This window comes from Lissotriton helveticus, chromosome 7 (genome assembly GCF_964261635.1).
Source record: "Lissotriton helveticus chromosome 7, aLisHel1.1, whole genome shotgun sequence".
Lineage (NCBI taxonomy): Eukaryota > Metazoa > Chordata > Amphibia > Caudata > Salamandridae > Lissotriton > Lissotriton helveticus.
In genome coordinates, this window is record NC_136068.1 from 1,032,743,411 (window position 1) to 1,032,771,295 (window position 27,885).

Here is a 27,885-nt window from a genome sequence, read left to right on the forward strand (position 1 = left end):
GCAGATGCAGAGCATGAGTCACAGGTGCGAAGGATAAAAAAAAAACTCAGGAGAGACCCAAATACCAGGGTAGTCGCTTGAGGGACAGGGTTAGGGCTTGCACTTCTTGCTGCTCCGCCTCCTCATTTCTTCAAATAACATTCGAAAAAGCAGAATCAGAAGAGGCAAAGGAAAAAGACTTTCTAGATGTTTTATGTTTCCCATGTGCCAGCAGGGTGGCCAGCTGTGGGTGTGTCAGCTGAAGCACCTGGAAAAGGGGCAATGCTGGCTGATCAGCCAGTTTTAGGAGGACAGGCAAATTATGCAAAAGCGAATACGGTGGGTGCAGCAAGAACTGCAACTGGCAGCATGGCTGACGGCGAAGCACCAGAGCACGGTATACAGTCATGCAACAACAGGCCACACCACAAGATAGCATACTCTCCCCAGATCTCATTCAGCTCCCTACCGGATCAATGATGGGCATTGGTCTGGCAGGGCTCACATACTACGATTACCCAGGATATTTAGAGATGCACTGCAAACCGATGAGCAAGGGAAATTGAGAGAAATCCCCACACAGACAGACACACTCCTTATAGTGACAGTGATAGCAACAATCCCAAATTCATCATCTTCCCATTGAGAGAATCCCCAGGACCAGAGGGAAAGAAGATGGGTAACCGTTCATGTTCCATGGTCCCTGGCTGATCAAGTCAACATTAAGAAGCAATTCCCCAACATCTGGGAGAACCGCCCAAGATAACATGCAGAACTTCAGACTGTGTTTGAATGTTACAAACTTAATTGGGCAGATGTGAATTAAGTACTGTGGGTAGTAGAACCAGTGCGGTTACAGACCGACTGATGGAAAAAGGCTCCTCAGGAGGACGATTAAGTGACCATGGCAAAGGATAGGCTGTTAAATACTGTAACGAAAGTATGCGGTGTCACAGCTCATCCACCAAAATGTACAAACTGCAAGCAAAACCAAGGTGAGTCTGCTGCAGATTATTTAGAGCGAATGAGGGTGTATTTGAAATGTAATCTGGTATCAGCCAGCCTGCAGAACTCCGGAGGAAGTGGGTGCTGCTTTTGTTCAGGGAATTCTAATGAAGGCTCAGGAGTAACCGGGCACCATCTACATTGCTGGCCAAATAAAGAGTCTGGATGAATTTGTTACCTTCAACGATTATTTTGTGGCAATACAAGATAGGAAAAAGAAATCAAAATAATCTAAATGTATGTCTTTACAAATGCAATAATTTCATCAGATGATCAAAGGGAGGGATACTGGACCAATTTAGCAATCCACCTAAGTTGATCAGCCCAAATTCACTTACCTATCCCAAAATCAGTAGTCTAACAGTAAGACCAGCCCAAGAGCTGCCAAAATGCGTGAATCCTAGTTGATAGTTGATCAGATCAGTCTATATGTGAAACGTGATAAATGGTAAACCAACCTTGTGCCTCATGGCTCTACCCAATTACCTCCATGTTCCCTTATTTAGTTCTCATAAGCTTGTTCATCGATGCAGATGATATTTCCAGTACTAGGGCACAACACGACATTACTGATCCTTTTTCAATTATTCTGGGTCCCCTAACTGACCAACATTTCTTCTTCCTAAGCCTCGGTTTACCCCTAAACATACTAGGACGAGATTTGTTATGTAGATCGAATTTTACTGTGTATTGTACCAATGATGGTGTCTAGTTGAATATGCCCAGGGCAATGAGAAGAAAACAAGTTACTTACCTGTAACTGCAGTACTCCAGTATTGGAAGCTTTCATAGATTCACATGCCTAAATCATTCCCCGTCGTCGAGACGGGAGTCTCCGGTATATAAAAAAAACAATGCTTAGTTGTATAGCAAACTGAAAAGAGGCGTAGGCCCATTTCCCTTTTGCAACCCATAACCGTCTCCGGTATATAACAAAAACAATGCTTAGTTGTATAGCAAACTGAAAAGAGGCGTAGGCCCATTTCCCTTTTGCAACCCATAACCTTTGTTATGTAAAAGAGACCAAACTTGTCTCTGGACCAATCAGATCTGCTCACCCTCCAGAACACTACGGAGAGAACCTTTTGCCCCTCAGATTTTCACGCACTTGTGCCATAGACACCTTTCATGCTAAATCCTAGGTGAGCCTCTCAGGGGAGGAGGGTGGGTCGCATGTGAATCTATGAAAGCTTCCAATACTGGAGAACTACAGTTACAGGTAAGTAACTTGTTTTATTACTCCAGTATTCTAGCTTTCATAGATTCACATGCCTGAATAGCAAGCAGTAAATCTTAGCACATTTTGTTATGTCACCAAAGACCATGAACTAGGCAACATAAGTCATCTAACAATAGTAGTAGCCATACATAAATACATATAGATAAATGCTCATGAATCATATATAATATAGCATATGACAATAAAATGTGCTTATATCACCAACAAAGGAAGGAGGGATGGTAAAGATGCTCACTGTTACTGGAAAAGGTTCCTCAGTACTGCTTGTCCAACTGCCACATCCTTCTCTGCCGCTGCATCAAGGCAGTAATGTCTGGTGAAAGTATGCGTACTCTTCCAGGTAGCAGCCCTGCAGATATCCTGGATAGATACGCCCGGAAATAAAGCAGTAGAGGTGGACACTGCTCTCGTGGAATGTGCACGTATACGTGCATTTAACGGTTTAAATGATGACAGTACTGTACTGCACTTGAAATCCACGGGGGAATTCCCCGTTTTGATAACGGGAACCCATTCCTGCGGGGACTAACAGCCGCCACAAATAATTGGGTAGACTTCCTGAAAGGCTTCGTTCTTTGTAAGTAAAACCTCAGACAACGTTGAACATCTAAAGAATGGAGAGATTTCTCCACTGCCGTCAACGGTTGAGGGAAAAACCTTTTAAGGATCAACGGTTCATTTAGATGAAAATCTGTTGGTACTTTTGGAATGAATTTGGGATTAGTCCGAAGGACAATCCTGTCCTCTCTGAACTGTAGAAAAGGTTCCTGAATTGTGAGAGCTTGTATTTCCCCCTCTCTTCTGGCTGAAGTGAGAGCTATCAGAAGAGCCACTTTCCAGGATAAGAATTTAAGATCCGCCCTGTGGATTGGTTCGAAGGGCTGTTTCATCAACTGGGATAAAACAATGATCAACTTTTTGCCTTCTGTGCCACTCGTTCTTTCCCTGTATTTCTGGGCCCTCTTGCCTCCGTGACAATCGTTTTTCCTGTGTTTCTGTGCCCTTTTTGCCTTCTGTGCCACTCGTTCTTTCCCTGTATTTCTGTGCCCTCTTGCCTTCTGTGACACTCGTTTTTCCTCGATCTTGTGCCCTTTCTGCCTTTGTGCCGCTCGCTTGCTCTCGTTCTTTGTGCCCTTTTGCCTTCTGTTCCCTTCATCGTCCCTCACCGCCCGCACCCCTGCGGCCCCGCCCCCCTGACTGCCCACTCGCTGCCCCCGCCTCCCAGCTGCTCCTCCCTCCTACCTCCCCATATAGGCAGGCCGCTGTGGGGTGAGGAGAGCGACCCGGAGAGCGACCCTTGACCCCACCAGGTAGGTCGCTCCCCCTCCGCACAGCACCACCTGTGTGTCACTGCCCCAGCTGCCGCTGCTGAAGAAGTTCGAGGCCCTCCACCACCCGCAGGCTCCCACCTGCGCCTCATCCCTGGTGGCCAGTGGTAGGTCCTAGGTTTGTTCATCTTCCGCTTTAATGTTTTATTGTATTTCATTGTTGTGTCTGACTGCTGTTCTGTTTTACCCCGCTGCCTGTTCGTGGTCCGTGCCTGTTTTTCCTCCCTCTGTTCCCCTCGCTGTCCCAGTGTCCCTCAGCCCGGTTTTTCCTTCTGTACCCCTCGCTATCCCCGTGTCTCTGCCCGTTTTTTCCGTCTCTACCCCTCGCTGCCCCCGTGTCTCTGCCCGTTCTTTCCTTCTGTACCCCTCACTGGCCCAGTGTCTCTCAGCCCGGCTTTCCCTTCTGTTACCCTCGCTGCCCCCGTGCCTCTCTACCCGATTTTACCTTCTGTTGCTCAGCTGCCCCTGTATTCTTGTGCCCTTTTTGCCTTCTGTGCCACTCGTTTTTTCCCTATATTTCTGTGCCCTCTTGCCTTCTGTGACACTTGTTGTCCCTCGTTTTTTTGTGCCCTTTTGCCTTCTGTTCCCTTCATCGTCCCTCACCGCCCCCGCCGCTGCGTGCCCTGCGCCCCCGCCCCCCTGACTGCCCACTCGCTGCCCCGGCCTCCCACCTCCCAGGTGCTCCTCCCTCCTACCACCCCATATATGCCGGCCGCTGTACGGACCGCAGCGGACGTGCTGCTGGCGCGTCTAAAGGAAGCCCGTCTGTGCCCGTCCGCGCCGGACTGCACCCAGCGCTAGAACCCATGGCCCCCGCACCTGCCACGATGACCGCCGCCACTACGACACCAGCACTCTGCACGCTCTCAACTCTGGATGGACCCACACCTGCTTCAAGGCCGCCCCGAAACGCACACACGGTCCTTTCACCTGCCGGAACTGCAGCTACACCAGCCTCAGAGCCGACGAATCACCCGCCAAGAAAGACCTCAACCACCTCCGATGCATACTACTGAACACCCGCTACGCACGCAAACACGCCTTCGAGCTCTGGGACCTGCTCAACACAACATCCCCGGACGTCGCCTTCCTAACAGTGACCTGGTTGAAGGACTTCTCCGCACCCGACATCGCCATAGCCATCCCAGATGGCGACAAGATCACCCGCAGAGACCGCACCAACGGAGTCGGAGGAGGAATCACCATCGTCCACAAGAACAGCATCAGGGTCTCGACTAGCACCGACGACATGCTCAGCACCGCCGAACACATGCACTTTGTGGTAAATAAATAATTTATTACCGGATCTATTTTTCAGAAATAATCAATAAACAGGTAGCTCAATAAATAAGAGTCAAGATTCGAGGTAGCTGGAGTTTACAGGCTTTAATAGGCATAAAGGACAAAAACAGGACAGCCTGTACGGGAATAGGATGGCAGCTGCCGGGGGCAGGATCTGGGAAGCATAAGGGTAACATTTAATAACAGTGCACAATATTTATAGTTAAACAAATACATTACATTCAATACAGTAGGCGTAGCAGTAGGCGTGGTTCGTAACAGTCGCGAAAGATAAGGGCAAAATGATGTAACAAGAAGGCGTGTACAGGGCGTATACATAGACATGTGATGCAAACGTAACAGAATATGTCATAAACGGGGCGGAAACATGGAGGGGGCTACCTAAGCAGCTGGGACCTCTAACCTAGTGGTGCGCGCAAATGGGCAATGACGTGTTACAAGGGAGAACTGGGGGCTATGACTTCTGCGCTAGAAGAGGAGACTAAAGTCTGGAGTGTCAGAGCGACATGTACCCAGGCATATCTAGGATCTGATGTTTAGAGTACATGTTGATAGAATCCAAAAGTTATCAGGGCAAAGGCTAATAGACTCTAAGACTGGTGCATGCATAATTCTATATGTAGTGTGTGCGAGGAATATTCTATGAATATTAATACAGTATTTCTCTTTCATGGAGACATAAAGGCTAGACCATGACGGAAACTATTGATGCGATCCAGTAGCTTAGGAATGCAGAGAAGGAGGGCTAGACTGATAACTAGAAGCATAACATATTCTTGGCAGACTGGGAGGCAGAGCCAGGCCGGGCCGGGCACTGCGTGGCAAGAAGTAAGCTAAGGGTCAGGGATGCAGGTGGGGGCTGTATCGCTCCTCGGAGAGTGTTCACGAGACAGGAGCTGAATCTGAGTCCGGGCCCTTTTGAGGCCTAGAAACAGGGACAATTCAATGAATTAACGTGCACACTGTAAAATGTGGCAACGTAGGTTTACATAGGCCTAATATTCGTTGCTTTCACGAAGACTGGAAACTGGCATACTAGAGATGGACACAACTGTAATTGCGTCTTTAATCGATCAGAGGGGAATACATGCATATCGATCATGCACATATAACAAAATATGGGGAACACGTAGGCACATACAACATGGCAAAATTTACTTTTCCACATTCCCTCCTTGTGCCCTACGTTTCCATCAGGAAACATCAATTTTCATGATACCATCTATCATTTCATATAGCATCATTTGCTCGTCTCGAATTGTCTTGGAACGGGATCTAGGACTAGGAATACAAGAGGTAGCACATATGCCGCAAATCGCAGGGCCACATTGTATACAGAGGCAGCAACTGAATATGATCATTACTGCAATACCGAGGAATGACAATACTTTCCATCCCCAGGCAGATATGATACTCCAGAGCCAACCGGACCATGTCCAGGTGCCTGGATTCTGGTGTAACTGATGGGCAATTTTATGAAGTCTGGTTATAGCTGAATAAACAGACGGCGCGTTATTAGGAATGAAAATGCAGCAACTAGATCCGATGACTCTACATGCTCCTCCTCTATCGGCCAGTATGACGTCAAGAACGAGACGATTTTGGAGCACGACAAATCTCATAGCAGATTGCTCTTCGGTTAAGTTACCTAGAGCAGAAGTAGTCTCATTCACTACCGCTTCAAGGGTTCTGGTTAACCTACGTATTAACTTACTATTCTGGACAGGTCCTATAAAGAAGAAGAAACCTTTATTGAAGTCTTGATACTGTTCTAGAGTAGTTTCAGTTTGATCGACAATTGGGGACTCGATCTCCCTTCTATGTCTGACGTGTACTAGATGTGTGTTTCTGTGATAATCAGATGGGGCTAGAAAAACTGGTGGCAGTAGGAAGGCAATATAACATGTTCCATCCCAATCGAGGGACAGACGAACATATGCGGTCTGACCACAAACAAAATAAGAATGACGTGAGGCTTTGAAGATAGATTTCCCACTGTCACTATACTTGACAATAGTAGTACAATCACTATGTCCTACATGTGCGGAACCATTCTTTCTGACACATAATTCGCCTTTGACTGGTAGTGCTGAAATAGCAGGTAAATCTGGAGTAGTATCAGACTGAACATTCAGGACCATAAAATTCGAAGAATAATTACCCAAATCATATACTTCGTTTTCTAGATCTAACCCTGTTCTATGGGAAAGACCTTGCTTGTCTGGGAAACATGTTCTATTCAGAAGGGACATATCATTTGAGGATGACGTTAACGTGGACCATGCCCCACACGAACCATTGTGTGAAAACGGATAAGGAAAGAGTGGCAGAACTCCCTTCGGTGTCTGGAAAGGGGGGAGTCGACCACACACCCAACAATTAGTGGCATTGCTGGTCTGGTGTGAATAGTGTAACATTCTGATAAATGTATTATTTCGCATAGCAAGACGATAGGATAGCTCGTGAGGAGGCAGATCACTAAATGTGTGCTCTACTGTAGCGTTAGAAAACTTGTTTACATGTGAACTTGAAAAACATAAATGTAAAGCATAACTTGTGCAGGTAACCATTAGACTTAAAAACAATATAAAACTTAGAAAAACGATACATCGTATAGAGTTTTGACTAACTCTCTCACTATGGGGGTCTATCTCATACATGTCAGAAACCTGTCTAACCGTTTCACCCGAGAGGGACTTAGACAATTAAACTGGCTGACTTAATTTACTAGACCGAAGTTTTAATTTATACTCCTGTTGCGGAGTTTCCTCTAACAGGGGAGGCTTGAGTTCAGAATCAAGTTCAGAGTCTGTTTTTAGGCAGTCTTTAGTAATGGAACAGTCCTTTGCAAAAGATTTTTCACGAAGTCCATGGAATTTTTTGACGTGGGACAGGTGGACCCATCCTTTCCTGCCCTCCAACTTCACTGCTGTCCTTGTAGTCAATAAAACTAGGCGAGGCTCCTTCCAACGGGGCTCCAGCGGACTTGAACGATCAAAGTTCCTGACCAACACGAGGCTTCCTGGAATGACTTCATGCGGTTTCACCTCGGTGTTGTCTGGAAATGCGGCGGCAACCTGTGAACGACAAGAGTGTAGGGCAGACATCAAGGAAGCTAGGTAATCTGTCAGCATATTACTGGAAACATCTGTAATACTGCGGGGTCTAGGTGTACCCCACATGTTTGGGGGGCGGCCGAATACGACCTCATACGGGGACAGACCTGATCTGGAATGTGCAACCATCCTCATGTAGAATAGAGCAACTGGCAGGGCAACTAGCCAGTCTACACCTTTCTCTTTACATACTTTGGCAATGCGAATTTTCAGGGTCTGATTATGTCTCTCTACGAGACCGGCTGCTTCAGGATGGCGTACACAATGGAACTTCCACTGGTACCCTAACAGAAGGGAAACATGTTTCATAAGCTCAGATGAGAATGGCTGGCCGTTATCAGAATACACGACCCTAGGGAGTCCATAGCGGGGAAAGAATTCACGAACCAACTGCCTGGCAGTGGTCGCGGCTGTGTAATCTGGGACTGGATATGCTTCTGTCCACCTGGACAAAGCGCATACAACTACGAGGACATACTTGAAACCTCGACATCGCTCCATCTGAATGTAATCCATCTGGAGGACTTCAAAAGGGTGGTCAGGAGGTTGGAATCCCCCTTGTTCCACCGGGACACTTTTACCTGGATTGAATTGACAACATATCATACAGGTACGGACTTTCTGCTTGGCTGCAGCTCGTAAGTGCTTGTTGAACCAAAGGTTCTGAATACTGTCTAACATAGCTTTTTCTCCTAGATGTGCTGGACTATGTGCGGTATTAATAATGACTTGAACCATAGAGTCGGGGAGAAACCATGTGGCTTTTCCCTTCGTCAACCATCCTTGATCTGTCTGGACCCCTCCTTGTTCGGACCATTTCTTGATTTCTTCGGGAGTAGCATGTAACTGTATGTCTATGACATCTTGTGTAGGCTCCTTAACTGTCATACAAGTAGTCGGATCTGGGGTGAGTGTCTGTGTCGTATTAACTGGAATGTCTGGAGTCTGAGCTGTAAGCTTGGCTGTTCGATCTGCTAGATCGTTACCTTGGGAAATGATGTCAGTAACTTTCGTATGTGCCTTGCACTTCATGATAGCGATAGCTGTCGGTAAATGTATTGCATCTAACAGAGCTTGAATGAGGAGACCATGCTGAATCTTGGTTCCATGAGAAGTCATGAAACCTCTCTCCTGCCAGAGCACTCCAAAGTCATGTACGACTCCGAATGCATAACGTGAATCTGTATATATGTTTACTTTCAGGTTCTTGGCACGTATGCAGGCTTGGGTCAGAGCAACTAGCTCTGCTGCTTGAGCAGACAGGGTGTCAATACGATGTGTTTCTATAACTTCAGTTTCAGTAGTCACTGCATACCCGGCTACTAGTTCTCCTGTACTTGTTCTCATACATGAACCATCCACATAGAGTGTCAGGTCGGGGTTAGGTAATGCAATATCTGTCAGGTCTTGTCTTGGTCTTGTCATAGTGTTAACAACTTCCACACAGTCATGTGTGGCAGGATTTGAAGTAACGGACGGTAACAGTGTAGCAGGATTTAGAATGTTGCAGCGTCTGATTTCTATGTGTGGCTGGAACAGTGTCAGTTCATAACCTGTTAAACGTGCAATTGTCAAGTGTTGTGTCTGTGTTCGGTTTAAAAGAACTTCCACGGAGTGTGGAACTTGTACTGTCAGGGAGTGTCCTAACACTATGGAATCACTTTGTCTGATAGCTAGAGCTGTGGCTGCAACTGACTTGAGGCACGCAGGCAGCGCCTGGGCTACTGGATCTAATGTGCTTGAAAAATAAGCACAGGGCTTGTATTGTCCTGCTTGATCTTGTGTGAGAACTGATAATGCAGTACCATCACGTTCTGTGACAAAAAGTGTAAAAGGCTTACTGTAGTTAGGTGTAGCTAGAACAGGTGCTTGGCATAAGGCTTTCTTTAATTCATTGAAAACAAGTGTATGTTCCTGGGTCCAAGGGAGGACAGTCGATACGGCTGCCTCCTGTGTCGTTAACTGTATCAGTGGCTTGGCTAGAAATGCGTACTGAGGAATCCATTGTCTGCAATAAGAAGTGAGGCCAATAAAAGCTCGTACCTCCTTCTGTGTCTTGGGCTGTGGAAGACTCGCTATTAACTGGATACGGTCTGGTGTCAACTGCCTACCCCACTTGGACAGTAAGTGGCCTAAGTAGATCACTTGCTGGACACAGAATTGTAATTTGGAAGGGGACACCTTGTGCCCCTGCTCGGCCAGGAAATACAGAACCGTAAGTGACGCACGCTCGCAGTCACGTTCAGAACGGGCTGTGATCAGTAGATCATCGACATACTGGAGCAGGGCAGTGTCAGTTGGCATGTGAATATTGTCTAGTTGTCTTTTAAGTGCTTGACTGTAAATACTAGGACTTTCTGTGAAACCTTGAGGAGCTCGTGTAAATTTATAGCTCCTTCCATTTAAACAAAAACCAAAAAGGTACTGGCTGTCTGGATGAATGGGGACACTGAAAAATGCATTCTTGAGGTCGATAACAGTGAAAAATGTAGCTTCAGAATCAATGGCTGTCAATAGGGAAGAAATATCTGGGACTACTGGATACTGGGGTATGATACATTTATTAAGCTCTCGAAGGTCAATCACTAATCGATATACTGGAGGTGCATTTGGATCAGTACGTTTCAGGACCGGAATGATAGGAGAATTACATATATTGGAGTCAGTTTCTACAACCACTCCTTGAGCAATAAGCTCGTCAATAATTTTGGATAAGGCTGCTACAGCCTCAGGTGGCAGTCTGTACTGTCTGATTCGTGGCAAGACTATACCTTGTTTGAGAGTCACACGATGGGGTGTGATGTGCATACATCCTACATCAGTTGGACCTTGCGCCCATAAATGCTGCGGAACATTCAGTAATCTGGGATCAAAATCACGTACTGTCTTGTGGAACAGATTGTGCAACTAATACTTTCATTTTCGTGTCTTTCATACGTCTCCTTTCGTGTTCTTGCTCTTCCCTGATTCTATTCTGGTGATACTGGAGCATCTGGAGCATTTGTGACGGAGTATTAGCTTGCCAACTACTTTCGACTTTCAATACTCGATTTTTAACTTGTGGACTTGAATTCTCGACTAGTTTAGTAACAAAAAGATGAGGGTACGACTCACTACTCGTCTTCAAACCACTGTTAATAATAAAACATTTTTCAAATCTAGAATAAAAATCACTAGTGTCTTCATCCTGTTTCTGTTTACAAGCTGAGATTGCATCCCAATCTTCCTTTTTCGTGGCTAGTAATCTTGGCAAAACCTGTATCAATAACTCGGGCAATTCTTTAACTTTACCCCCTAGACCGGTACCTGGTACTCGTGAATTGTCTTCAGCTTCTAGAGCTGTCCAATCAATCTTTTTCTCTCCCACCTCCCATTCTTTTTCCTTGAGTTTTTCATATACCCCTGCGGGCAACAGGACCTTTAACATTTTAATGATATCTGGATATGTGTATTCCCCCATACGGAGCATGTCTTTTAATTCTCTATGGAACCCTGCTGGATCTTTGTCGTGACAGGGAATTAACTTCTTCATCTCTAAGAGTTCCATCTTGGTGATAGGGGTGTAAACAAATACTCGTTCTAGTCCACCACCCGTTCCTCTAACTGGATGTACTTCTCGTAACGGATGCTGTCTATCTATGTAAAATGATTTACTTTCTGGAGGTGAGACATGAACAAAATGCGGATTCAGAAACGTTCTATATTTGTGACGCTGTTCTAGAATGACACTAATTAAATCGGTACCTAAACCTCTCCATCTATACTGGAGTAACTCGTTCAGAACATCATGCAACGGACCTGGATCAGAATGCTGACCCTCATACAGTGTAATGAGGTGCTGGATCATATAAATACCCACCAGTCGTTGCTCGGCTGGGGGCAATTTCAGAAACATTTGTGCCACTATTTCGTCTGGAAAAGTGGTAGAATCAGTAGTCCATCGGACTGCTGATCGGGCTAATTCTTGTTCATGCATGGTACAAAGTTCACTATAACCGATTCGTGATTTCAGAATGTGATCGGTGGCTTGGAATACTTGCTCAAGAGAACCTTGTTCTGGTGCTGGAGAAGGAAAAACTTTCTTGTGTTCTAGGCGTGAATGTCGGTCGGGAAGTCTAGTTCTACCTACATACGCTATTCTAGTGGGATTCTCGTCGTCTACCTCTTCGGTAGGAGAGTCGTCTTCTTTCTCGCTTACTTGTGCTGCTTTGCGTTTCTCGTGTAACCTTATTATTTCCTTACGGATTTTCTTATACATACTCTCTATACAGTTCTGTGTCTTGTGTTTTCCCTCGGCTATATGATCACTCCACCTTGTCAGGACTTTCATTTCTTCCGGATCTTTATCCGGATAATCTTGTTCTCTTATCAAACAATTAATTAGAAACTTTAAAAGCATGAGCTGGATCTCGACTTTTCTTTGAGACATGGCTTCACCAATACTTTCTGGATCTACTCCTGTACGGATGAAACGATATATTCTGTCTAGATATTCTTTCATATTCGGTAGGGTGTCCAAGTACTCGGTCACCCGTCTTACACGCAATGAATATATAACCATATCATTATCGCCTGGGACTGGATCATAACGGCATTCGGTAAGGGCTCGCTTGATATCTGCAACGGACTGGGGTCTGGGCGTACGCTGTAACGCACGTTCATGTAGCTCAAGTAATGACAGACGTTTGTGTTGCGGCGGGGTTCCAGGAGAACTTCCCCCCCCCCGCGGCTCCTAAACTAGAATCGTCGACTGGTACCATTCGTGCTGGCAGAGTGACTGATGTAGCGGGTACATGTACTGTAGGCTGGACCGGGGGTACCGTAACAGGTGCTGCAACGGGTGCCCCGGTGGCTGGAGGAACAGGAATTACATTATTTACGGGAGCTGGCGGAACAGGATTTGCATACTCTGGGACTGTGTCGCCCAAATAGGACGAGAGAAAAATATCAGCTGCGGTCGGTTTGTGACGTAGCTTAATCGGAACTAATGGTGGCGGAAAATTACATGGTGCTTCCGGGGTTGCTTTCGGCAAGCCCTCGGCAAGAAGAGGATACATACCCTTAATAAGGGCATTTCTCTGTCTGTCTGACTGTTCGGCTTTAACTCGTTCACCTACTTCGATTAATTCCCTTTCTTGGGCTCTTTCTGAGGATTCCCTACTTAATTCTGTCTTTCTGATTTCTTTTTCTGTTCTTTTATGAGATTCTTTGCGCCATAACTCGATGGCATCTTTCTGGGACTGTCTGGCTTTCTTTTTCCATAATGCTTCTTCTACTCGCATGATGCACTCGGCATCCCACGTACCGGATACGGGCCATCTATATTTCTCTTCTAATTCCTTGGTGTATTCCACCCATAAGTCTAGATATAATATGGCACTTATGCCATGCTTATGGTACATAAAATGACCTGGACTGTCCCTAGGCGGGACAGGAACTGCTTCCTCGAGCAGACCTTTTCTAGTTCCTAACTGACGTAATTTCGAGAACAAAGGCATAATTTAGGCTGGAGTCTGGACACAATACAATACACAATAAACACAATAATAACTGAAAAACGAATCACTCATACCACGACATTGAAAACACATGGAATAACATTTAGAATAACAGTTCGGACAAAATATTACCTGGAATACTGAGAACAGAACACATGAATTTCTCGAGAACAGAACTTACTAGAATAACTAGATGCACTGCTAAAACAGTACGAAACTTACCGGTCCCATAAAGAGACACGTCAGGACCCGCATCCACCTAGGTGGACACTTCGTGTTGGATCTGTGTACCCAAACCCACGGACCAGAGACAAATCAATTTGACCCTGTCGAGATACTACCCCAGCAACGGTACTCACCGGGCAGCAAGAACGGAAGGCCTCGGACTGGACTGGACTGCTACGACGACGGATGGACGAACTTCGGACTTCAGTTACAGGTGGGCCTCTGGATACCTCGGACCTTGGACTCTCGGCTTGGGCTCTGGTCGGAACTCGCCGCGTTCCTCCACCGCCTCGTCTGGATGCTGGACCGCAACCTCCGTCTCCTCCGTGGGCCTGAGGGATACTTGAAGCAGAAATATCTGCACGTGCACGGTATGGTTCCGTCACGGCTGCAGAGGATCAGGGGGCCTGCGTGGCTTCTCCGGCGCGTGGGGAAAGGGCAAGTCCCTGTTCGGGCGCCATTATGTGGTAAATAAATAATTTATTACCGGATCTATTTTTCAGAAATAATCAATAAACAGGTAGCTCAATAAATAAGAGTCAAGATTCGAGGTAGCTGGAGTTTACAGGCTTTAATAGGCATAAAGGACAAAAACAGGACAGCCTGTACGGGAATAGGATGGCAGCTGCCGGGGGCAGGATCTGGGAAGCATAAGGGTAACATTTAATAACAGTGCACAATATTTATAGTTAAACAAATACATTACATTCAATACAGTAGGCGTAGCAGTAGGCGTAGTTCGTAACAGTCGCGAAAGATAAGGGCAAAATGATGTAACAAGAAGGCGTGTACAGGGCGTATACATAGACATGTGATGCAAACGTAACAGAATATGTCATAAACGGGGCGGAAACATGGAGGGGGCTACCTAAGCAGCTGGGACCTCTAACCTAGTGGTGCGCGCAAATGGGCAATGACGTGTTACCAGGGAGAACTGGGTGCTATGACTTCTGCGCTAGAAGAGGAGACTAAAGTCTGGAGTGTCAGAGCGACATGTACCCAGGCATATCTAGGATCTGATGTTTAGAGTACATGTTGATAGAATCCAAAAGTTATCAGGGCAAAGGCTAATAGACTCTAAGACTGGTGCATGCATAATTCTATATGTAGTGTGTGCGAGGAATATTCTATGAATATTAATACAGTATTTCTCTTTCATGGAGACATAAAGGCTAGACCATGACGGAAACTATTGATGCGATCCAGTAGCTTAGGAATGCAGAGAAGGAGGGCTAGACTGATAACTAGAAGCATAACATATTCTTGGCAGACTGGGAGGCAGAGCCAGGCCGGGCCGGGCACTGCGTGGCAAGAAGTAAGCTAAGGGTCAGGGATGCAGGTGGGGGCTGTATCGCTCCTCGGAGAGTGTTCAGGAGACAGGAGCTGAATCTGAGTCCGGCCCTTTTGAGGCCTAGAAACAGGGACAATTCAATGAATTAACGTGCACACTGTAAAATGTGGCAACGTAGGTTTACATAGGCCTAATATTCGTTGCTTTCACGAAGACTGGAAACTGGCATACTAGAGATGGACACAACTGTAATTGCGTCTTTAATCGATCAGAGGGGAATACATGCATATCGATCATGCACATATAACAAAATATGGGGAACACGTAGGCACATACAACATGGCAAAATTTACTTTTCCACAACTTCCAGACCCACAGAGACCCTAACTCCACCCTCAGAGGCACCCTTGTCCCAGACCCCGTCCCTAGTTCAGCGACTCCATCGCCGACTTCATCAGCAAGCACGCCCTGACCTCCACCAACTACATCCTCCTCGGAGACCTGAACTTTCACCTTGAGAACAACAAAGACAACAACTTCACAACCATGATCGATAACCTCGCCAATCTTGGACTGAAGCAACTCGTCACACTGCCCACCCACTCCGCCGGCCACACGCTCGACCCAGTCTTCTCCTCAAGCCCGCACGTCTCAGTCAGCCACACCAACGAACTCCTGTGGACCAACCACTGCTGCATCCACTTCGCCTTCCAGAAACCCACCATCGCACCCAACAGATCCCCCGCCGCTGCTGGAACAAAATCACCGAAGACCAACTACATGCAAACCTCGCTCTCAGCCCAACCACCGAACCCTCCAACACCAACGACGCTGCCCACAGCCTCAGACGCTGGACCGAGGACTGCGTCAACACCCTCGCCCCACTGAAGAAACCCCCCGACAGAGACACCAGCAAGAGGGCCAGCTGGTTCACTCCAGAACTCCTTGCCTCCAAGCAAGCCTGCAGGAAACTAGAGAAGGAATGGCACAGTGAACAAACTCCAGACAGCCACGCAGCACACAAGGACGCCATTCGCAACCACCAGCACCTCATCAGGGCGGCCAAGAGACCTCCTTCGAAGACCACCTCAATAACAATGCACACAATAGCAAGGAGCTCTTCAACATCATGAAGGAACTCTCCAACCCCAGCTCCAACACCAACGACATCCCGCCGTCGCAAGCCCTGTGCAACTCCCTCGCCACCTTCTTCCACCACAAGATAGCAGACATCCACGACAGCTTCAACACCCAGACATCCCCAACAGACAAGTACACCGCAGACCCTCCACACACCATCGACCACGACCCCCTGCTAGCCTGGGCCAGCGTGAGCGTCGATGACACCATCAAGACCATGAGCACAATCCACTCCGGCTCTACGTCAGACCCATTCCGGCACCACGTCTTCAACAAAGCAAGCACCTCCATCGCACCCCACCTGCACGTCATCAATCTCTCCCTCGAGACCGTGACCTTCCCAGAGAGCTGGAAACACACCGAGATCAACGCCCTACTCAAAAAACCTAAGGCAGACCCAAGAGACCTCAAGAACTTCCAGCCCATCTCTCTGCTCCCCTTCCCGGCCATGGTCATCGAGGAAATCGTCAACAGACAGCTAATCCGATACCTCAAAGAAAACAGAATCCTGGACCCTTCCCAGTCAGGGTACCACAGCAACCTGTCGCAGGGTTTCTGTTCTCACACAGAACTGTGCACAGAGGATTGGAACCTCGGAGAATTAGGGTGACCCAAAACTCACCTAAGTACTCAACAAACCCCTTACCGAGCTAGCTACAGTGTCTCATTGGTCATAACAAACTCCCAATGTTTAGACAAACCAGAACATGAACTTACAGTACCTCAGGATACGTGGAACTCATGAACACTCTTTCGTTATATTATCATTACAAACCAGAACATGGAGTAAAGAAGACACCTGTGCATTTGAAATGTTTATTTACTAATGCCGTCTTCTCAGGCGCAGTATCTTAGATAATACAAGTATACTTTATTTTCAGTAGCAAAATTACCAGCATAGTTACTAAGACATAAAAAGCGAATGGTGACAGCATGTCAACATACTGTAATGAATAAGAGTTAACAACACTTATATCTCACCCACTCTAACACATATATTATATTATTAGCTAAGAAGGTCTCTTTGGGTTGGTTTAGGGCGGGCCCATACCTTAGTGTCCTAGCATGAAGGAATCACATCAGCATACACCAGCTCTCTCTTCATGTGAACCGCCTCAAGTGTGTTCTATGTGCCTCATGCAAAGCAATATCAATCCCGCCTGAAGCCAGAGTTGGCAAAGGCTGCACTTGTGTTATGACTATGAAGGCGTGGAGATCAGACCTCATAACAATTCCATATCGTGTTGTTCCTGAAACTTCAGCACTCTTCGTGCAGACATAGTTTATTAAGCAAAGCTGATATCAGAGCAATAACATATTATTCTCACATAAACCACGGCAAACTACTAGGTTGAAAGCTAAGTCAATAATTAAGTGTCGTGTGCAGAAGTTGCAAGAATGGAAAATGGCGTTTAAACCTCAAATGTACCTATGCTAACTTAACACGATACAAGGATATTCAGGAGCTACATGACACCCCCCCTTCATCCGAGAACGGACTAAATATGATAACAGAAGTGCCATCTCATGAGAGCAGAACTCAACAGTAAACGAGCATGATCCGAAACTAAACATTAAAAATTAATGCTAAAAAATAGCCCAAAAATATAACGTGGCTCAAGCCAATAGGCAAGGAAATAATAAAAAAATGTGACAAATAAGTCAATAAAATCAATGAAATGCTATTGATCAGCATGTCAATCCGAGACAGTGTCTATGACAAAACTGTATATGCAAAGTAAGTAGCAACAGCCTCCAATAGGAAATCACTGTCCTCATCCGAAAACAGTTCAGCCATCCAATTTAAAAGTTGAAAAGAACATACGTGTTCTCCTAGCACCGGATCCTCTATAACCATCAGAGGACAGCTCAGTGGGTTTTCAAGAAAACTTAGTTCCAAGAAATTCCGTGCTGCCGACAATACATCCCAGGGACCAATTAGTCCATGTGCCACTGCTAAGGCCATAATCCTCTCGTCAGAACAAACCAACTCGTGAGCAATGATAGGACTCATCAGCTGATTAAAATCGACGTCAGGAGAAACCGGTCCGCAGAGACACAAATCAATGGCCCAATGGAAATCACAGGTCAGGCAGTGAAATACAGGCTGGACACAGGTGAAATAGGAGAATCGAAAAGATAATCCATATGCCGTGCTCAATGTCGCCAACGGCAGTGTGCCATAATATTCAAGCATGCGGTTGCGAAACTGCGTCAGTAGCTGTTGCGCTGGGTCTTGCACAGGAAGGACATCCATATTTAAAAAGACAGAAAACCACTAGAGCACCAGCCGCTAATGCAAGTAAAAATGGGAACCCTCCAAACAAGGATGAAAAAATAGAATGGAAGAAAGCAGGGATGACTCCAAAAATCTTTTCAAAGGAAGTCACGAGACCACTGCTAACAACTTTAAAAAAATGTGCTAGGCCTTTTGTGGAGGATGCGTTAAAGATAGTTCGAACCATCGCTCCGAAATGCAAAGGCAAATCAGTATTCAAAAGAGCCTGAACCTCTGTACGGGTGTTTGCAATGTGAAGCACGAAAGTTTCACGGGCCGAGCTCAAGGCCACCTCTTTCTGGGACAAAAGAGCCCTTATTCTTGCCATGCCGCTGAATTCTGCTCCCAAGGTTGGTATCTGTGGCCAGATGGAAGACTCCCTATGTTCACGTGTGGGAGGATAAAGCACATTTCTGCAGCAAATAACCCGCTCACTTACAGTTACAATGAAAGCTATACCTTTAATTAACCCACAACAGTCTTCATTATTGAGCATTAAATAACTGCCATTCTCTAACAATTTAAACGTGGGGATGATTGCAGGAACTGGCGTGCCTAGCAAAACGCAAGCCATATTTGGTCGGTCCTTGTTGCATGAACCGTGTAACTGTATGTGTCTACACATTAACGAATGATCTGGCGTCTCAGTACACTCCTCCCCTTTCAGATAAACTTCCTGGTCATCCTTAAAACATCTGTATGTGTATGGGAGTGACCAGACTTCATGAAGGAAACCGCTACCTAAAGGTTCATAACGACCTATGGGTACATATTTCATACAATTTGAAAACTTATATAAAGCAAAAGGCAGCGTTATTAAACCGTGGATAAGCCACGTTGCAGCAGTGGCTTCAGCCACGGAAAAAGGTAAAGATTCTAACCATTCAATATGTAACATAGAAAAGGAAGCATCACGCATTGAAAGCAAGCGTTGTTTGTCAGTCAAATTAAACGGTGCAAATAAAGAAGAAACGTTCATGTAACCCCAGGGAACTTTACCCATTTTTAGAGTTTGAAGGGTCCACGCAAACTGCATGATTGATCGTAATTGATTTTGACCATGGTATAATACTGATACTTCATCATGCACAATATCGACAACTGACGACACAATATTATCCAATGTGTAAATTCTAGAAGAAAGCACGTTAATGCTATTGTCAACAACTGCAAGCACTTTCTCGAGATTCGCCTGATCAATAGCCCTAAGGCGTGTAGCAGCCTCAATCTGTGATAGTTTCCAAATTTCATTATAAACCCCATATAACCACCTTTTCGACCTGCCACTAGCCGGGCCTTTAATGAAATCATTCAAGTCCACGTCTGCATTGAGTTTAGATAGGTGATTCTTAACCGCAGGTAAAGTTGAATGTTTCAGCCAATTTTGACACAACTTGCCTACAGAATAAGAGGTGACAGTATGACCCAAGTTAAACCGGGGATCAGATCTAACATCTTTAAAACCGTCAGTTAAATTCAAAAATCTATTCTGGCAAGAATCAGCACTACGGTGCCAAAGCAGCCAACCCTTAGGATTCATACTGGAAATGTTAAAGGTGGAATTAAGAAGCAGAGCCTGTAATTCCCTAATGGACAACTGAGTAAAATTACTCCAACCATCATATTCCTCCAACTCCGGGAAAGAAGGAGTGTTTAACTTTTTAGAAGTAGCCAATCCAAAGCATGTAGTCTGGGAAATTGTTTCATTTAAAAACAACATATGATTCGGGATGAGACATGCACGGTGCAAAGCCTCAGTGCCTTGTACCTGCCAGGCCCTTGAACCCCAAACTGACTTAAGGTCTATTGTTTCCTTCCATAGCTCATAGCCTCCAGTAACTAATTGATCTAGGAAGGTCTTCGAATATAACAATTTAGTATCGGTAAGTCTAACCTTGGACATTGGTGTGTTATGAAATTTAAAATAAAAGGACTCAGGAGTGGACGAGTTAAAGTCAGTGAAATAAGTATACTTTTTCAAAAACGTTTCTGAACTCCCATGTTTAGGTGCCGGGCAATGTTCCCACTGAGTAAAATTAACAGTATCCCTACGGGATGATGTTTTGTGGCAGAAGTGATTGCCATAATGCTGGTAGCAGAATAATTCACCATAATTAGCAGATTCCAAATATAAATCCTCAGCATCAAAGGCAGCATAGTATTGTAAATCAGAAAACAAAGTTTCTACAGCATTAACATCCCAGTCATCAGAACGAATGTTCTGTTTCACTACATCCCCCATATTTACTCTAAGAACATTAGGAACATTAACGACTTCCGTTGGGCCATGAATCTGAAACCGAACTGCATCCCACACGATTCCATCAAGGACAGGCCATGCTGTGATGTTAACCAAAGTCAAGTCTCTTTTTAATCTGTGTGTAGAATGTGACGAGGAAAGCGGGGCCAAAGTTCCATTTAGATAAGTAATGCATGTTCTTTCCTCCTCAGCCATATCACACCACATCTGTCTGTCGTATCTGCCCAGAATGGCAAGGGCATTCGCTGCTCTAAAGAGGAGAGCCATCATTGAGGAAAGCCTCTTTCCCGCATTGTCTAAACGTCTTTCCTCCCTGTCAGGAGGTACAAATATAGACGCCGATGGATTCTTAGATTTGTGTTGCGCCGCTTGGGAAATTATCGAATCCGGCTTAGGATGGCCCAGTAGACATGCTGATGCGTCCGAAGGGGGCCCTATATAATTCTTTTCAAATCTAGCGAGCACAGGTGTAACTGTCGCCGGTGTCTTCATCACCTTTAAGCCTTCTTCCCACACATGGTTAACAATTGGGATGGACTGGACCGACTTATGGTATGGCTCTTTAAAATCATGAGGAAGCATTCCGTCTGTGTAGTAGCCATTGGAAGCTGGAATCTCATTGCAGCTCTTTCCATTAAATTATGGAAACCACCGATATCCACCGGCGGAGAATCAGCAGGTACTGGTGTGGGCGAGGCCGGAGATGAGATCAGGTAGTCATCCCCTTCCTTGTTGGGATCCGTTATTTCTCCCTCTTCCTGGTCATCATCGTCCGTGGTGGCCGGATCCTGGTGGTGCTGAGCTTGAGGAGTTAAAGACTTAGGGACATATGCATTAACACCTTTTCCCATAGACACAGAATGGGCAAAACCCTTTGATGCATTTGGCCCTTAATTTCCTGCAGTGACTCTCTGCTTCTGACTGGAGTAGCAGGGATGGAACGTGGATGTGGATTTCCTGAGAGACTATTGTCAGCGGAAATCTCTTCTTATAGTCTGCCAGCATGAACTGCAGATCCATCATCATGGAGGATGGCATAGCAACGATCTCCTCCTGGTAGCCTTGGCGATAGTGTTGCTGCATGGGGTTCTGGTACTGTCCATTTCCCTCCTCGTAATCATCCTCCTGACATTTTACATGTAGTTGTGATGGACTACTGGCATAACCTCCTCCTCCTCCTCCTCCAGTAGGTGTGATGGCACCAGAGGAGTAATTTTGCTTGGGGAGGAGACCTCTGACGTAATCCCCCTCTTACGGACACTCAGCTGTTTTTCTGGAATTTCTCTCGTCGACGAGCCCGTTGCCATCGACACTACTGTCTTCAAGACCAGGCATAGAGCGCTATCAGTTGTCAACGACATAGTAACCGTCGTCGTTGTTTCCGTCAACGACCCCATCGTCGTCACTGTCGACAACGATCCCTTAGTCGACATCGTCGTCGTCACCATTGCTTTCGTCGTCGATGCCGTCGTCGATGTTACTGGCGCCGACGCCACCGACGCCGTCGACGAAGACACCGCAATAGGCAATGATGGTGACTTTGACATTTTCTTCACCTCTATCTTTGTCGACGACGATCCTGTTGACGATGTTGTTTTTTTAGATTTCTCCTCAGGAGGCATAGAATATGGCTTTCTGAAGGGTTCTTTGACCTGAGGAGGAGACTTTGATGGCTCAGAAGTAGATTTCTTTGATGATTTTTCACCAGAAGTGTGTCTTTTACTCTCCTTTTCCTTAGATTGAGTAGATTTTGAAGGACTACGCTCGGAAGACCCATGAGTGGTCTTTTTGAGGGCCTTCTTAGGATGTTCCTCTGAGGAATGAGTATGAGGAGATTGTCTTCTCTTTTGAGAACTCCTAGAAGTAGAGGAGGAAGTCTCATCGCTACACTACAGATAACCTCCTTTCCGGCCTTTAGCTTCTGAAGCCATATCAAAAGGTGTCCCTCACGATCTCTAAGAGTCTTACTAGAGAAAGTGCGACATACCTTGCAGTCTTTGGCCTGGTGATCCGGGTATAGACAGTAAATGCAGTCTGCATGAGGGTCATCTGTGTAGAGCCTCTTCTTTGAACAAGTGGCACAGGCTCTAAATAGACCTTTCTTTTCTTTCCCAGTCATTCCTAAAATAATGTACCTGAAGACAGTCCAAAATATTTCTAGATCCAACTGAAGATGAAAGAACAAAGTTCCTAAAAAAGGCTGAAAAAAGCAGACTTTGAGCAGAGCTCAAAGGAGACTCCCTAGCACAACGTGCGGTAGAAAATCTGAGGGCCAAAAGGTTCTCTCAGGAGTGTTCTAGAGGGTGAGGAGATTTGATTGGTTCAGAGACAAGTTTGGTCTCTTTCACATAACGAAGGTAATGGGTTGCAAAAGGGAAATGGTCCTAGGCCTCTTTTCAGTTTGCTATACAACTAAGCATTGCTTTTTTATATACTGGAGACTCCCGTCTCGACAACGGGGAATGGTTCAGGCATGTGAATCTATAAAAGCTCCTATACAGGAGTAACTAATTTTTAAGTGATTCTGAAGGATGTACTGAAAAGCCTGAAAGACCTTTCAATGTATTAAAGTCTGCTACTAAAATATTTAGGCAGATACCCTACCCTGGATGGTCTGAACATGAAGGTGATGTTGGTTGTGTTCTCTTTGCTGAGCCCTCAAGATAAAAATCAAACTCATAAAGAAATTGTGAATTACACTGTGCCCTCTACATCTGGAAGTTGAAGCAGATATTCAACCATTCATCGGTAAGTTAAGAAAGCAGGGAATCTTAGTGCCCACTAATAAAGAAACTGGGTAACGCTGCCTAGAGGTTAATTCAAGACCTGAGGCTCAGCTCACCTGGCGTGGACTCTTACAAAGGTTTTACCAACTAACTATCCATCTTTTCCCAAGACCTAAAGCACGATCTGGATACACAGATGTTTCCCATAGGTTCTACTTTGATTCAATATGCAGATGATTTGTTACTAGCGTCAGCCTCTAACAAACAATGTACGGTTTAATCATTTTTCGCTAATTCAGTCAGAAGGTACAAAGGGCACCAGGGAAAAAGTTAAATTTTGCCTCAAAGGTGCTCCATTCTTGGGTCAGAACATCTCAGTTGGAGAGCACCACCGGATCGCCAACCAGATAGAATCCTTCCATAATTTACCACGCCCACTCACAGTCTGCTAGGTATGCAGTTTATTGGGGATAGCGGGTTACTGCAGACAATGGACATCAGGACTTGCCAAGCTAGACAAACCTCTTCAAGACTATATTCAAAGTGGGAACCCCCAAGCCTTTGCAGTGAATTTGAGAGACACAGCAAGCACTAGTGGGATAAAAAAAGGTACTCCCCTTGGACACAGTGTAGGGCTGGCCTGACTATACCAGACTCTTCACGCTGTATTGTCATGAAAGAGATTGTTATACTCCTTGGCTATTTGGATATTGGCGCAAGATCACAGGGGCAGAAAAAAAACTGGTAGCGTATTATTCATTTGTTCTTGATCTGATAGCAGCAGGTTTCGCTCCATGATTGCGATCTGCGACTGCTGCTGCTCACCTGGCAGAAGCCTCTAAAACACTACACTAGGATACACCTTCATAGCAGCTGTACCCTATTGCATAGCTAGGCTTTTGCTCACTATGAAAACCTAACATCAACCATGAGGCTGTCACATTATTAGATTTATTTTGCTATCACCCTCTCACATCACCATCGTCCAGTATCCTACACAGAACCCTGCCTCTCTAATGCCCAAAGCATGATACAGTGATTGCCACAACAGTTTGATCATTACTGCTCATTTGATCAAACCTGAAAGTGGTCATTCTGTTGCACCAACACCCAACAGTGAACTTATTTACTATGTAGATAGATTTTGTCTCTGAAATGATGTTAGTTTTCTAGTGTTCGGTTATGCTTTGTACACATTTGAAGGTTTTGGAAAGTTACTTCTTGCCTCAGACCAGCGCTGCCCTGGTAGCAGAGCCCTTCGCTCTTTCACCCGGAGGCTGCATCCTCTCCACATTAAAGATTGTCACTATATTTATGTATTCTTAAAATGCCTTTGGTGTAGCACACCACTTTTGTCTTCTACGTTAGCAAAGGGGGTTTCTTACCTCTGCTTGACTCTCATTAAAAAATGGTACCTATGTAAAGAACATGTAAGATACTCTCATGTTATCATGTAAACTAGCTATTGTTAAAAGTGCTGCTCACCAATCCTCCCAAGATGAAGTGGCCCAAAGTGACATTTGCAAACCAAACCACTAAGAAATATGCTCTGTCCCCGAATTCTGAAATAACAATGTACTTGGTGCAAATTACTCTATTTCCTTTACCAACGCTCAAAGACTTGTCTGTCTTAAAGAAGAAAGCACCCCTGGGAAACAAGCGTAGACTGAAAGGAATTCCGTTGGAGAGCAGAGGGACAGCACCCAGAGATAGTGGTGGACCTGAAATTACTGCTCCACAACGTCGTCAGTTTGTACTGTAGTAATGCCCATGTCACAAGGAATAGAATGATTCATGCCATAGTTACTCACTGGTTTATACCCTTATCTACCATGTTCATCAATCAGTATCTTTATTCCTGTGCCACTTGCCTTCAGTATTTGGAAAGGGATTAAGACTGCTTCCAATGTCCATCTACCTCCATGGGGCTTGGGGCCGTGCGCCCACCCACAGATGAACTTTAGACTGATGGCCAGGTGCTGTTGTTTTGCCTATGTTCTTGGAATCATGTGCATGTTTCCTGGTTGGATTGAGGCGTACCCTTGTGTGCATACCGGCACTATCATATTAGTGAAAAGACTGCTTGGGGTTTCATACCTAAGTATGAGGTGCCCCTCTGCCTATCTAGTAACAATAGGAATTAAGAAACAATTTCACAGTGCCTATCACACAGAGACATCAGGCCAAGGGTAAAATATGATGACATCTTGAAAAACAAGCGAGCTAAGATTTATGTTGAAACCTTCTTTAAGTGGTTGGCACACTACCTTTAGCACTTTGGTAATTCAAGCTATTCCATCTCAGTAAACTAAGCTCGGTCCATACAAAATAGTAACAATGCATTCCATGCTGCTTCCTTCTCACACTCCAGTGTCTTCTGATTCCCTCAAATTGCACTCAAAAGATGTGGTTCTGCAGTATTGCAGGCAACGGATTGGCTGTCTTGCAGTTTCCATTCCCAAGTTCAAGTCGCTTTGCCTGTCTGATCAAAGCTTGCCACAGTCTGCAACCTAAAAAGTGAGTCTCAATATCTGTTCACCAGCGAATGTCTGCTCTGCATCCTTGGTTGCTCAAACAAACACCCCTCTAATGTTAGTTCCGTAGGGTCTCATGGTAATGGGATCTCCCCGCTTCAATCCACTCCAGCCACCACAAATAGACCACAGAACATCTGGACCCTGGCACCTCTGCACCAGTTGAGCTCTCATCTACCGCCTCACTTTCCTCTGCTGGACCTACTTCACAGATCAAGAGCATTTTAAGGCTGCGGGGAGGGGGTCTAGACTGCAGTGTCTATATGACGTCTCTCTCTCCAAAATGTTATCCCTTCTTACCACTGATGCCTACTCCAGCAATACTACTTGTAAGACTTCCCACAACTGGATCCTGCATTGGGTTTGGCCAGTTGTGTTTGCAGCAAATCCTGTTCTTTGGATGTGGTGTGGTACAGCACCGAAGTAAGGGACGGTGAGTGCCTCGAAGTGAAATGTACCCTGCTGACTGCCCACCCACCGAACCAATGCTTTTGTATCAGAACACCTATGTGTACTTGTTGAAATGTTATTGCCAAAAGCTTAACCTTTTTGCTGGATTTGCCTTCATCTACCTAATGATGAATAAAGAGTCTTGCCAATACCTTGATCTGTGTCTGCAGGAAACTTTCTTGGTGAGCGTGGAAATGTCTTTGTTCACATTCTATTCCCCACTGAAGGTTCCTGTTTCCCTAATCAAAGTATTCCGCTTGTTGCTGTTCATCTTGTCTACAATTCCCTACCCTGTAAAAGGCTCCTTCAGCGAACATCATAATGGTAGCACTTATGATGCCCAGAATGAGTGTACATTTTCTGTTCCGACCTTACCAGACACTTTTGTACTTCTTGTTTTACTTAACATTCTTTTATGAGTCTGTATGTATGTCATTCATTGCCTCACTAACAATAAAGGTTTATCCCACTTACTTTTCTCAAAGGCAATTATTGTTTGGATAGTGACCCTGATTATGAAATGAAAAAAGGCATTAACAAAAAATCAAATAAGTATTTTAAGCAGTTCTTGAATAGGCCATGCTGCTTCTGACATATATAGCTCCCTCTCTCGGTTCTAAGGAAAGATTCACAAGTAGTCAACTAAACTTCTAGAAGTTTAAATTTTTTCTCTCATAGTGGTCAATGGCACCCTTCTCATGAGAATGCTGTATATCTGCGATGATTTAACCTTTTTAGTTTTAGTGACCCGTTTTGTATTGGTGCTTATATGCAAAGGTCTATAAAAGCGGCATATATTTATGTGAACTCAATATTGGAAACTCACTGCGGTCAATGGAAAATCTTTATTGTTTTATTTTGTGATATCATGCTTTTCATATTTTTGAGTAATAAATATGCTCAGTAGCCATGTGAGAGACATGTGTCCACCTTTGCCCCCTGGTACAATTCTGCCCCACTAATAAGCAGAATATAATGTTAAACAGTAATAGCTGATGAGAAGGAAACATTTGTGATGGTGCTATTAATAACAAATCCATGCTATATATTCAATAATTAGTATCTGCGGTACTGGCATCAACAATAAATGTTACCAACTCAACTACATACTGCTAAATGTGCTGCCTAATGTACAGAAAGCACGCCATCATTATCAAATAGCATAGACTTGTGTCATAGCATTGCTTGAAGTGCTAACGCCTTAGGGTGCCAGCTCACTTCACTCAAGAAATTAGAAAGACTGCCTTGGGCTCATCGGGTGGGCCACCTCAATGCACAACGAACTTCACAATGTCCAGTAATCGGACTAATTTCCATCTTGTCTCAAAAACCACTTCTTTCAGATCCCAGAACACACCTTCTCCATTGCCTAAACATGATTACTTTTGCAAAGGTGTTGTAGGTTTCTCACTTACAATGCCCTAGTCTCCCCCAACACACACAGTGATTGTAGGGGTCTGCGTGCCACAAACACTACAGAGCTGTTACACATAAACTGCGGTATGTATGAATA

The 27,885-nt window shown here is 45.2% G+C and overlaps 1 protein-coding gene across 1 annotated transcript in view; it reads right to left on the reverse strand.

Moving 5' to 3' along the window:
• The window catches only part of ASPSCR1 (ASPSCR1 tether for SLC2A4, UBX domain containing), a 902,109-nt gene that overhangs the window by 409,584 nt on the left and 464,640 nt on the right, over positions 1-27,885 (reverse strand). The window lies entirely within an intron of this gene.